The sequence below is a fragment of the Bos grunniens genome, chromosome 15 (genome assembly GCF_055505025.1).
Source record: "Bos grunniens cultivar Pamir isolate PY7600 chromosome 15, Bosgru_T2T1.0, whole genome shotgun sequence".
Taxonomy (NCBI): domain Eukaryota; kingdom Metazoa; phylum Chordata; class Mammalia; order Artiodactyla; family Bovidae; genus Bos; species Bos grunniens.
In genome coordinates, this window is record NC_141179.1 from 78,827,960 (window position 1) to 78,840,529 (window position 12,570).

General features: G+C 37.1%; 1 pseudogene; it reads left to right on the forward strand.

Moving 5' to 3' along the window:
• The first annotated feature begins 2,105 nt into the window (after positions 1-2,105).
• On the forward strand, positions 2,106-3,031 carry LOC147358588 (olfactory receptor 4A47-like; annotated as a pseudogene).
• The last annotated feature ends 9,539 nt before the right edge of the window (positions 3,032-12,570 follow it).

Genomic DNA, 12,570 nt, shown 5'->3' on the forward strand with positions numbered 1-12,570 from the left:
ATTGTGATCACACAGTCAAAGGCTTTAGCATAGTCAATAAAGTGGAAATAGATGTTTTTCTGGAACTCTCTTGCTTTTTCGATGAACCCCCTATAGATGTTCTTTAAAACCTTTGAGGAAAATCCCACTGAATTAATTACACAAGAATCAGCCTTGGACACATTCCAAGACCCAGTGATAATTGCAGCTGGAAGGGGTGAAATAGCCTGTGATCTTCACCCCTAAAAGGAAGAAGATGCTATTCGCTTAGTAACTGCCATAAAATTTTAAGGTGGCTCATTCTTAGATTTATAGCGTGACTTAAAAGGAATCACAGGAAAGTCTTTCAAGTACTCAACTAGTTTGGTCATGTTAATATGACAGAGTGAAAAGAAGTGGACAGTCAAATACTATTTATATTTTTGAAGTTAGGAATAAAGAAGTTACTTTTGAACAATTTCCCTGCCACATAACTAGTTGATTTCTTCTATGTGTATGTAGTATATGCTGGACATTTTGATATATTTCCCAAAGCAATAAACTTGTTTTTCAGTGTGTGCACCGTGGAATTGCCTTCAAATAATCTACACTGCATTTAAAATGACCTGAATAATCAGAAGACTCCATGAAGCAAATGGATGGACAGTCAAATAAACTATATGCTCAAGTAATAAAGTGGCCTTTTGTCCTCTTTATCAAACTGGATGAAAAATAATTCCAAGTGTTTCTGAGTAACTTCAAGTTATTCTTCAGGTTCTGAACAAGCCTCCAGAAGGTAAGACTAACATTAAATAGTGGGAACCAAGCTGACAGTTGTGAGACCTTATTTCTTATATAAGAAAATAAATTACTTTACATTCAATCAAACAAATTCAATTCTAGGTATATGACTTAAAAATGTGTACTTGAGAAAATGAATTAGATATTCTGAACCTTAAGTTCTTCACTTATGAAATAAGGATTACAGTTCTTGCTACTGTAAATATTAAGTGTGTTCTATTAAACTATGAGTGAGTGATTGGAATATACTGTAGGAGTTTGGAGAAGTAGAGTGATGTTATCAGAAGAAGGTTCAAAAGGACTGTTTAGTTTGCAGCAGGAGAACTGACTTTTGAGGCCAGTATAAATGTGGAGAGACTTAGCAGGAGGCTGTTACTGTGCAACAGGAAGAAATTAAGAAATAGTGAATGATCAAATTTGTGATATATTCTGAAAGTAGGGTTAGTACGATTTATTTAAGTTTCATGAGAGTGACAAATGAGTAAAGAGCACTGAAATTTTGTTTCTGAACACTAACATGAAAATTATAATATTTAGTGGGATAAATAAGGAATGCTCTTTAAATTATATTTAGAAAATGCTCATGTTTATTGTGGAGAATTTAAAAGTTATGTTTTATAAATATTAAATTGCTATTCAGTTGGATTTCAAAATTAGAGATGGTGCAAATAAACTTTTGAAATTTAGGGGAAAGGTAAGGCCTGGAGATACAAAATTAGACTGCTGCAGTCTAATTTATTGATCAAAAAAGGGAAATAACCACGTACAGACCAAAGAAGTGTCAGTGAGGTTAGAGACAATTCAGGATAAGGAATTCATCTATTCACACATTCATCTACCCACACTGATTATGTGTATTACCTTGAGTGTGTTTCATGTATTATACTTTGTGTCTTTATAAATGCTGCACCTTTTCATGGATTTATTTCTTTATACTTTCAATTATTTTTTACACTCATCTTAAGCATTACTTCCTCTTAAAAGACTTCTGTGACACTCACTTGATATACTCCTATATTCTGACTCCTCAGCCATGTGTGAATTTAATGCAACTTCATACATGTGTCAGGAATTTTTTTGTTGTTGTTGTTCCATGTCATATCACTGAGGTTAAACAACAAAAAAACAAAAAACAACTATGCCTTATTCCACTTGGTAATCAAAATTTCTATGACACATTAGACACAAATAGATGTTCTATTGACATTCTTCCAATGAATGAATAAATAAATAAAAATTCTTCTACATTTGATCATTTTCCCCCTTTAAGTGTTATCCCTCTTTTTTTTTTTTTTTTTTTAAAGTAAACTGCTTTAGTATGTGAAGTAATCTCCTGTCCAGATTGGATGGAATCAAGAAATAATGTAACGTACTTTGTCCTTCTGGGCCTCACACAGAATCCAAAGGAGCAGAAAGTCCTTTCTGTTTTGTTCCTGTTCATCTACCTTTTGACTCTGGTGGGCAACCTTCTTATTATAGTGACTATAGCTGTCAGTGAGACCCTGAACTCACCGATGTACTTTTTTCTTGCTAGCTTATCCTGTATGGATGTCACTTCACTTCTATCACCCCCAGATTGATTTCAGAGTTGTTATTTGGGGAAAAATACATATCCTTTGAATCTTGCATGACCCAACTGTTTGCAGAGCACCTTTTTGCTGGATCAGGCGTCTTCCTTCTGCTGGTGATGGCCTATGACCGCTATGTGGCCATCTGTAAGCCCTTGCACTACTTGGTGATCATGAGGCAGAGGGTGTGTGTTGTGTTGCTAGTGGTGTCCTGGGTTGGAGGTTTTCTGCACTCAGTAATTCAACTTAGCACTATTTATTGGCTCCCATTTTGTGGCCCAAATGTCATTGATCACTATATGTGTGACATGTACCCTTTATTGGAACTTATCTGTACTGACACCTATGTCACTGGCATCTTAGTGCTGGCCAATGGGGGACTGATCTGCACTATAGTGTTCCTGCTCTTACTCATCTCCTATGGAGTCATCCTGCACTCTCTGAAGAACCTGAGTCAGGAAGGGAGGCGGAAAGCCCTCCAGACCTGGGGTCCCCACATCACTGTGGTTGTCTGCTTCTTTGTTCCCTGTATTTTCATAAATGCAAGACCTGCTAAGACCTTCCCCATTGACAAATTATTGAGTGTGTTATATACAGTCATAAGTCCCATGCTGAACCCATTAATCTACAGTCTAAGAAACTCTGAGTTAACTAATGCTATGAAGAAGCTCTGGAGAAGAAACATCATATCTCATATTAAATAAGTACATCATCCACCATGAAGGGAGTCTTTTGACATCAGGGTCCATTTCCTTAGAATGCAGAAGTCATTTTAAAATTTGATGCTGATTTCTCTTTTTTGCAAAAACTTTATTATAATTATAATTAAAGATAATTGTACAACTGTGCTGTTAAGACAGTTTCCCTCTCTATTAGAGTATAAAGCCTATAAATACCTATTTATCACTGTAGCTAGCAAGATTTAATGCCTATGCAGCAAGATAATAATACGTAATTAACTTGCAAGGTTACTATTATATAGTTACACTGATTTTTGATCATTTATGCTTTCATCTTTTTTACTCTTGTTCAGACACAGAGTAATATTTATTTAAATTCTTGTCATTTAAGTGAGCTTGTTTATTTATATAACTTAAAAATTGTAATTTTATATAGATTGTCTTCTTTGCTATATTTGCATCACATTATGCCCCAAAATTTTAACTGAAATATTTTACTGTTTACAAGAAAATTCAAAGTAAAATATGAATTAATTAACAGCATATATGGAAACCAAACAATATAGGATTGAAAGAAAGTGAAATTTGCTCAGTCATGACGGACTTTTTGCAACACCATGGACTGTATAGTCCATGGAATTCACCAGGCCAGAATACTGGAGTGGGTAGCCTTTCCCTTCTCCAGGGGATCTTCCCAACCCAAGAAACAAACCCAGCTCTCCCGCGTTGCAGGCAGATTCTTTACCAGCTGAGACACAAGGATAGCCCAAGAATACTGGAGTAGGTAGCATATCCCTTCTCCAGTGGATCTTCCCACCCCAGAAATTGAACTGAGATCTCCTGCATTGCAGGCGGTTTCTTTACCAACTGAGCTATCAGGGAAGCCCAAACAATATAGGATTAAGTCTCAAATAAATTTCCAAATTTCTTATTTTTCTCCCAGCATTTTCTAGTCTTCATAAATGTAAACCCTAATTTTATTTATTAATTTTCATTTGGCAATAATCTTTGCAAATGCAAATGTGTTTAACATACGGATATTGTTACTTTCTTTGTATATAATCCTTGCTTTTACTATGCAATGTCTTGGAAAAATGTTTTTGTAGGAGTTTTATATATATATATATCTTTATATATATATCTATAAAGGTTATAAATCTCATAACCTTTCTTATGATGCACAATACTCCTCATAATTTTATATGATAAAATTAAAATTAATATGACCAGATCAGATCAGATCAGTCGCTCAGTCCTGTCCGACTCTTTGTGACCCCATGAATTGCAGCACGCCAGGCCTCCCTATCCATCACCAACTCCCGGAGTTCACTCAGACTCACGTCCATCGAGTCAGTGATGCCATCCAGCCATCTCATCCTCTGTCATCCCCTTGTCCTCCTGCTCCCAATCCCTCCCAGCATCAGAGTCTTTTCCAATGAGTCAACTCTTCGCATGAGGTGGCCAAAGTACTGGAGCTTCAGCCTCAGCATCATTCCCTCCAAAGAAATCCCAGGGCTGATCTCCTTCAGAAAGGACTGGTTGGATCTCCTTGCAGTCCAAGGGACTCTCAAGAGTCTTCTCCAACACCACGTTTCAAAAGCATCAATTCTTTGGTGCTCAGCCTTCTTCACAGTCCAACTCTCATATCCATATATGACCACAGGAAAAACCATAGCCTTGACTAGACGAACCTTTGTTGGCAAAGTAATGTCTCTGCTTTTGAATATGCTATCTAGATTGGTCATAACATTGGCTGCTAAATTTTTCTGTGACAAATAATTTTCCAATGAACATACGGTTTTGAGTATGTACAAATATAGTTCACAGGCATAGAATTGTAGCTATGGTATTTGAATTAGTGGTAAAGTAGTATATGCATTAAAAATATTGAAATTGATAGTTATTGCCAAACTACCATTCTTGAGGTTGTTCTAACAGCTACAGTCCTGTACACTGTCTGTGAGAAGTCTTTGTCCACATTCTCAAGACCAGTCACTGATAAATATTTATGATATCTGATTAAAGTTAATTTTACATTTTAACCACCACTCTTTTGATATAATTGAGTTTGGACTTTTTCCCATATGTTTAATTTGATTTGTATTTTTTTATTCTTTTGATGTTGAAGCTGAAGTTCCAATACTTTGGCCATTTGCTGTGAAGAACCCACTCACTAGAGTGTGTTATTAATTTTTGAGTTTTGATATTGAAATTCCAAATAACAATGTTAATTTATATACTTAAAAAATAATTCTAATATATAGTGGAACTATGAACTTCCCTAATGGCTCAGCAGATAAAGAACCCTGCCTGCAATGCAGGAGACACAGGAGATGTGGATTCCATTCCCGGGTTTGGAAGATCCCTTGGAGGAAGGCATGGCAACCCACTACAGTACTCTTGTCTGAAAAATCCCATGGACAGATGAGCTTCATGGGACACAGTCCATGAGGTCACAAAGAATTGGACATGACTGAGTGACTGAGCAGGAGAAGGCAATGGCACCCCACTCCAGTACTCTTGCCCGGAAAATCCCATGGACGGAGGAGCCTGGTAGGCTGCAGTCCATGGGGTCTTTTAAGAGTTGGACATGACTGAGTGACTTCACTTTCACTTTTCACTTTCATGCATTGGAGAAGGAAATGGCAACCCACTCCAGTGTTCTTGCCTGGAGAATCCCAGGGATGGGGGAGCCTGGTGGGCTGCTGTCTATGGGGTGGCACAGAGTCGGACACGACTGAAGCGACTTAGCAGCAGCAGCAGCAGCAGAGTGACTGAGCACACAGCGCACACACATTGGAACTATATGTAACTTTGTTCTGTATTTCCAAGTCTCCTGTAAATGTGTTATAATACTTTCCTAATTTTAAAAATAAAATAGAAGGAAGGAAAAAAAAAGATCTTTTTACCATTGCATATGTAACTAATATTTTCTGATTATATGTTTTTCTCTTTTTAAACTACTTGCAGCATCTTGATGAAAGTGAAAGAGAAGAGTGAAAAAGCCAATGCTATCTCAAAATGCATTTTGTGGCTGAGGGGCCTGGCGCAACTCTCTCTGTTTTCAGGCATTTCCTTTCTCTAATTAGGAACTTGCAAATAGGCATGTAACTTCTGGCTAAAAACTAGCAAGGCGGCACTCTATCTGTCCCCTTCTGATGTCTATGTCAGATTTCACTGTCTCTTTTATATTGTAATAAAACCTTGCTACACAAAAAGCTCCGAGTGATCAAGCCTTGTCTCTGGCCCTGGATCTAATTCCTCTCCTCTGGAGGCCACAAATCCCAGCGTCGTTCCCTGCTTGTAGCAGCAACCTTTCAAAACCATCATACCATGAGTGACATGATGGTTTCACAGTACAGGAAGGAATGTGGCTTACTCTTCCAGGTATAGGAGCTATAGGATTGTCCTTGCAACCACCCAGATTCTCTTCATAGTGCTGCTGCCTGTCTGTGGCTCCCATGTCACAGACCATCCATGTGTAATCTAAACCCTTTATTGAAACTTGTCTGCATGGACTCTGTCACACCCTTGGCTTCTCTTGCTGCTAACAGTGGGTTCATTGATCTGTTGAATATTTTTGCCCTGGTGGTCTCCCATGTGGTCAGCCTGTGCTGCATAGAGGCTTATAGGTTGGAAGGGAGAGGCAAAGTCCTCTTCACCTGTGTCTTTCCCATCACTGTGGTCATTGTCATCTTTGTGCCCTGCTTATTTGCACTGAAGGCCTGGCTCATTTTATATCATGATAACTCCTTTGTTAAGCTTCTTAAACTTATTCATTCAGAAATTGAGAGGTGAAAAAAATGCTATGAGGAATTTTTGGACAGAAAATGTGAGCTTGGGAAATAATCATAACAATATGAAATGGCTTTCTATTTTAAATGGTGAATAGAAAATAAATACAATTTTATGGTTCAGGGCCAGCTGAACATTGCTTATCAAAAGTATGGTGATTTTGACATAAAAGTACTCAGGGGTAAGGTCCAGGCAGGAAATCACTAACCATTATGAAAATTGTATTTAAATTTACGTATTGCCCAGTTCAGAATTCATTATGGTTCTGAGATTCCCTGGGTTTCCAGTGGTTGGGACTACAGACTTGCATCGCCTAGGGCTTAGATTCAGTCCCTGGTAAAAGTAGGATCCCACAGTTCACATAGCATGACCAGAAACAAACAAGCAATAACAAGAAAAACATACAAATAAAAACTAGTTAAGAAATAATCAAAAAAAGAGAAGTTGTTAGGATACAGTTATAGAGATTTTACTTTTTGAAATGCAAACATGTTTATTTTATTAAATACAATTTCTACTTAAGCTGTCACTCTTCTACGTAGCACGGATTATTCCCTGTCACTCTGAGAGCAAACTCTTCCCAATCAGGGGTCCACCAGTCACTTTGGTGCCTTTCTTTGCAGCGTAGAGTTTAAGTTCAGTCTATGGTGTATAATCCGTGTTGTGTATATTTCCACTGCTTTGAAGAGAGGGATGTTCACTTTATAAAGTCCCCTCTTCGCCATTCATAACCAGGCCATCTGAACGCATCTGGAGGAGTACAACATCCTTCAAATATGTTTGCTAACTTACATCCAAAATCTGATTTTGAAACTTCAAAATAAAAAATTTGGATTTCATTTCTTTCTTTCTTGCCCAGGCTTGTTTGGGCCTCCTTTCTTTTTTGATGCATCCTGAGTACTTAGAACAGTGCCTAGTCCATAGTAGGTACTTAATATTTGCTTAATTGATTATAAAAAATTTGAAATTGACAAATATATGCTACTATATTTAAAGTACATAGTCAACAAGACATACTATATAACACAGGGAACTCTACTCACTATTTTGTAAAAACCTAAATGAAAAAAAATGGAGAAAAAATAGATACATAGATACAGGTGTGTGTGTATGTATACATATATACATACACACACACATATACATCTATCTAACTACCTATATTTATATATTTTGAATCACTTTGCAGTACACCTGCAACTAACACATTGTTAATCAACTATACTTAAATATAAACTAAAAATTTGAAACTAGAGGTTCTAACTTAATAGTTTGTCATTGGATTGACACGAAACCAAGTGTTAGTTGCTTAGTCATGTCCAACTTTGTGACTTCATAGACTATAGCCCACCACGCTGCTCTGTCCAGGGACTTTTCCAGGCAAGAATACTGGAGTGGGGTGCCACTTCCTTCTCTATTGGATTGACAGGTTTATCTCTTAAACAAATTACCCATGTGTATCTGAAGCCAATGATATTTGCATATATTGGGAGCTATTGGGTTATTTGCCTATTGTACTTTGGTCCAGATTCACATTATAAGTCAATTAATGAGGTGACTTTAGTTCTTAAATTTGTTTTTTAAATTACGTTCAACTATACATAATAAATTTATATTTTCCACAGGACTGGAAAAGGTGTTTTTATTCCAATCCCAAAGAAGGACAATACCAAAGAATGTTCAAATTACCACCCAATTGCACTCATCTCACATGCTAGCAAATTAATCCCCAAAATTCCCCAAGCCAGGCTTCAACAGTATGTGAACTGTGAAATTCCAAATGTTCAAGCTGGATTTAGAAAAGGCAGAGGAACCAGAGATCAAATTGCCAACATCCGCTGGATCATTGAAAAAGCAAGAGAGTTCCAGAAAAACACGTACTGCTGCTTTATTGACAATGCCAAAGACTTTGGCTTTGTGGATCACAAGAAACTGTGGAAAATTCTTCAAGAGATGGGAATACCAGACCACCTTACTTGCTTCTGAGAAATCTGTATGCAGGTCAGGAAGCAACAGTTAGAACCAGACGTGGAACAAAGGATTGGTTCCTAATTGGGACAGGAGGACATCAAGGCTATATATTGTCACCCTGCTTATTTAACTTATATGCAGAGTACATCATGAGAAACATTGGGCTGGATGAAGCACAAGCTGGAATCAAGATTGCCAGGAGAAATATTAATAACCTCAGATATGCAGATGACACCACACTTATGGCAGAAAGTGAAGAAGAACTAAAGGGCCTCGATGAAAGTGAAAGACAGTAGTGAAAAAGTTGGCTTAAAGCTCAACATTAATTAGCCTCCAATTAAAACAAATAAATTAATTAAAAAATAAAAATAAAAAATTAATGAAACAAAGAAAAAAAAGATGTTCACAGTTGTGCCACTTACAAGAGTTAAAACAGCAGAAAAAACCTACATATCTAATAAACAGAACTGCTTAAAGAAAAAAAAAAGAAAAAAACCTCAACATTTGAAAAACTAACATCATGGGATCGAATCCCATCACTTCATGGCAAATAAATGGGGGAAAAAAAGGAACAGGGAGAGACTTAATTTTTTTGGCTCCGAAATCACTGCAGATGGTGACTGCAGCCATGAAATTAAAAGATGCTTATTCTTTGGAAGAAAATTATGACCAAGCCAGATAGCATATTAAAATGCAGAGACATTACTTGGCCAACAAAGGTCCATCTAGTCAAAGCTATAGTTTTACCAGTAGTCATGTATGGATGTGAGAGTTGGACAATAAAGAAAGCTGAGTGTTAACTATTGACACTTTTGAACTATGGTATAGGAGAAGGCTCTTGAGAGTCCCTTGGACTGCAAGGAAACCCAACCAGTCCATCCTAACGGAAATCAATCCTGAATATTCATTGGAAGGACTAATGCTGAAGCTGAAACTCCAATACTTTGACCCCCTGATGCAAAGAACTGACTCACTGGAAAAGACCCTGATGCTGGGAAAGATTGAAGGCGGGAGGAGAAGGGGATGACAGAGGATGAGATGGTTGTATGGCATTATCAACTCAACAGACATGAGTTTGAGCAAGCTCTGGGAATAGTGAACGGACAGGAATTGGGTGAGGGACACTGAAGCCTGGTGTGGAGCATTTCATGAGATTGCAAAGAGTTGGACATGACTGTGTGACTGAACTGAACTAAACTGTTACATAATAAAATTTACAATTTTCACCATCTTAAGGTGGTATTAATTTAATTAATGGTGTTGTATAAATGTTACTAATGTTTATCTTGAGAACTGTCCAACTTCACACACTGAAAGTCCACAACTATTCAAGAAAATTTCCCATTTTCACTCACAGAGACCCAGGCAACCTCCCTTCTACTTTGTATTAATCTATTTTATTTGTCTCAGTCAGTTGGAATCATACAAAATCTGCTTTTGTGTGTGTGTGTGTGTGTGACTGCCTTTTTCAATTAAGGTCATATAAAACCCTTTTTCCATTAAATGTTCTTGACACCTTTGTTGAAATTTATTAAATATTAGAGATTATTATTTAGAGATTTATTTCTAGGCTGTCTATTATATTTCATTAATCTGTTATTCATCTTTGTTTCAATATGGGTGCTGTGATTACTATAGCTTTGTAGCTTGTTTTAGAATGTGGAAGTATGAGATCTCTAACTTCATTTTCAATATTGCTTTGGCAATTTGTAGTCCTTGAGATTCCATATGAATTTTAGCATGGATTTTTCTATTTTTTCTAAAAATATTTTTGGTGTTTTGATAGAGATTGCACTATATTTTATATCACTTGAGGTAGTATTAATTTCTTAATACTGTTAAATATTCCAGCTCATAAATGTCTTCCCATATATGTGTGTGTTCTATAATATCTCTGAGTAATGCTTATAGTTTTCAATTGACAAGACTATTGTCTCCTTGGTTAAGCTTACTCTTAACTATTTTATTCTTTCTGATGTTGTAGTGGAATTATTTCCTTAATTTCTCCTTGAGTTGTTTATGATCATATAAACTTTCACATCATTTCACAAAAATACTTTCAATAAGCTGCAAATAGGAGTGTAACTCAACATGATACTGTCCAAATATGAGAGATCCACAGCTAATACACTCACATTTAAAAGTTTATAGCTTCCCATTAAAATCTGGAACAGAATGAGCAGGCACACATTTTTTAATATAGTACTTACATATAATTTTATATGAACATTTTAGAGTTTTCCAAGTACAGCCCTTGTGAGGTACTTTTGTTTTTGTTTTGCTTTTAAGTTTTGGTGGTGATATTTACTGGGATTGAATTGAATACATAGATAATGTTGGGGAATAAATTGTTATCTTTTCAATTATTTTCCTATCCAAAAATATGCAGCATTCTTGAACTTCTTAAGTATATATTATACTTTAAATGTAAGTCTTGTGTGGTTCTAGTTTACTGTTAATTCTATGACACCACCCTTATGGCAGAAAGTGAAGAAGAACTAAAGAGCCTCTTGATGAAAGTGAAAGAAGAGAGTGAAAAAGTTGGCTTAAAGCTTAACATTCAGAAAAAGAAGATCATGGCATCCGGTCCCATCACTTCATGGCAAATAGATGGGGAAACAGTGGCAACAGTGTCAGACTTTATTTTTCTGGGCACCAAATTCACTGCAGATGGTGATTGCAGCCATGAAATTAAAACATGCCTACTCCTTGGAAGGAAAGTTATGACCAACCTGGACAGCATATTAAAAAGCAGAGACATTACTTTGTCAACAAAGGTCTGTCTAGTCAAGGCTATGGTTTTTCCAGTGGTCATGTGTGGTTGTGAGAGTTGGACTCTAAAGAAAGCTGAGTGCCGAAGAATTGATGCTTTTGAACTGTGGTGTGGAGAAGACTCTTGAGAGTCTCTTGGACTGCATGGAGATCCAACCAGTCCATCCTAAAGGAGACCAGTCCTGGATGTTCACTGGAAGGACTGATGTTGAAGCTGAAACTCCAATCCTTTGGCCACCTCATGAGAAGAGCTGACTCAGTTGAAAAGACCCTGATGCTGGGAAAGATTGAGGGTAGGAGGATAAGGGGACGACAGAAGATGAGTTGGTTGGATGGCATCACTGACTCAATGGACATGGGTTTGGGTGGACTCTGGGAGTTGGTGATGGACAGGGAGGCCTGGTGTGTTGTGGTTCATGGGGTCACAAAGAGTCAGACTTGACTGAGTGACTGAACTGTACTGAACTAAGCATTTATATTTTTGTTGCTTTTGAGGATGCAATCTCTTTTTTTTATATTTTCCTTTTTTAAATTTTTAAAAATGTGGATCATTTTTAAAGTCTTCATGAATTTCTTACAACATTTTTACAATATTGCATCTGTTGTATGTTTTGGTTTTTTGGCCGCGAGTCATGTGGGATCTTAACTCCCCAACCAGGGATTGAACTTGCATCCCATGCTTTGAAAGGTGAAGTTTCAACTACTGTACCACCTGGGAAGACCTTATACTAAATAGGGTCTATTTACTTATTTCCTGTGTATGGATTGGCTGGGAGCTTCCCAGGTGACTCAGTAGGAAAGAATCTGCCTGCCCATGCAGGAGAAATAAGAGGAGTGGGTTCAATTTCTGGGTTGGGAAGATCCCCTGGAGAAGGGAATGGCAACTCACTCCAAAATTGTTGCCTGGAATATCGCATGGGCAGATGAACATGGTGGGTTGCAGTCCATGTGGTCACAAAGAGTTGAACATGCCTGAACATACACACACAGGGACCAGATATGGATTTTTTATTTATCAGGTGGCT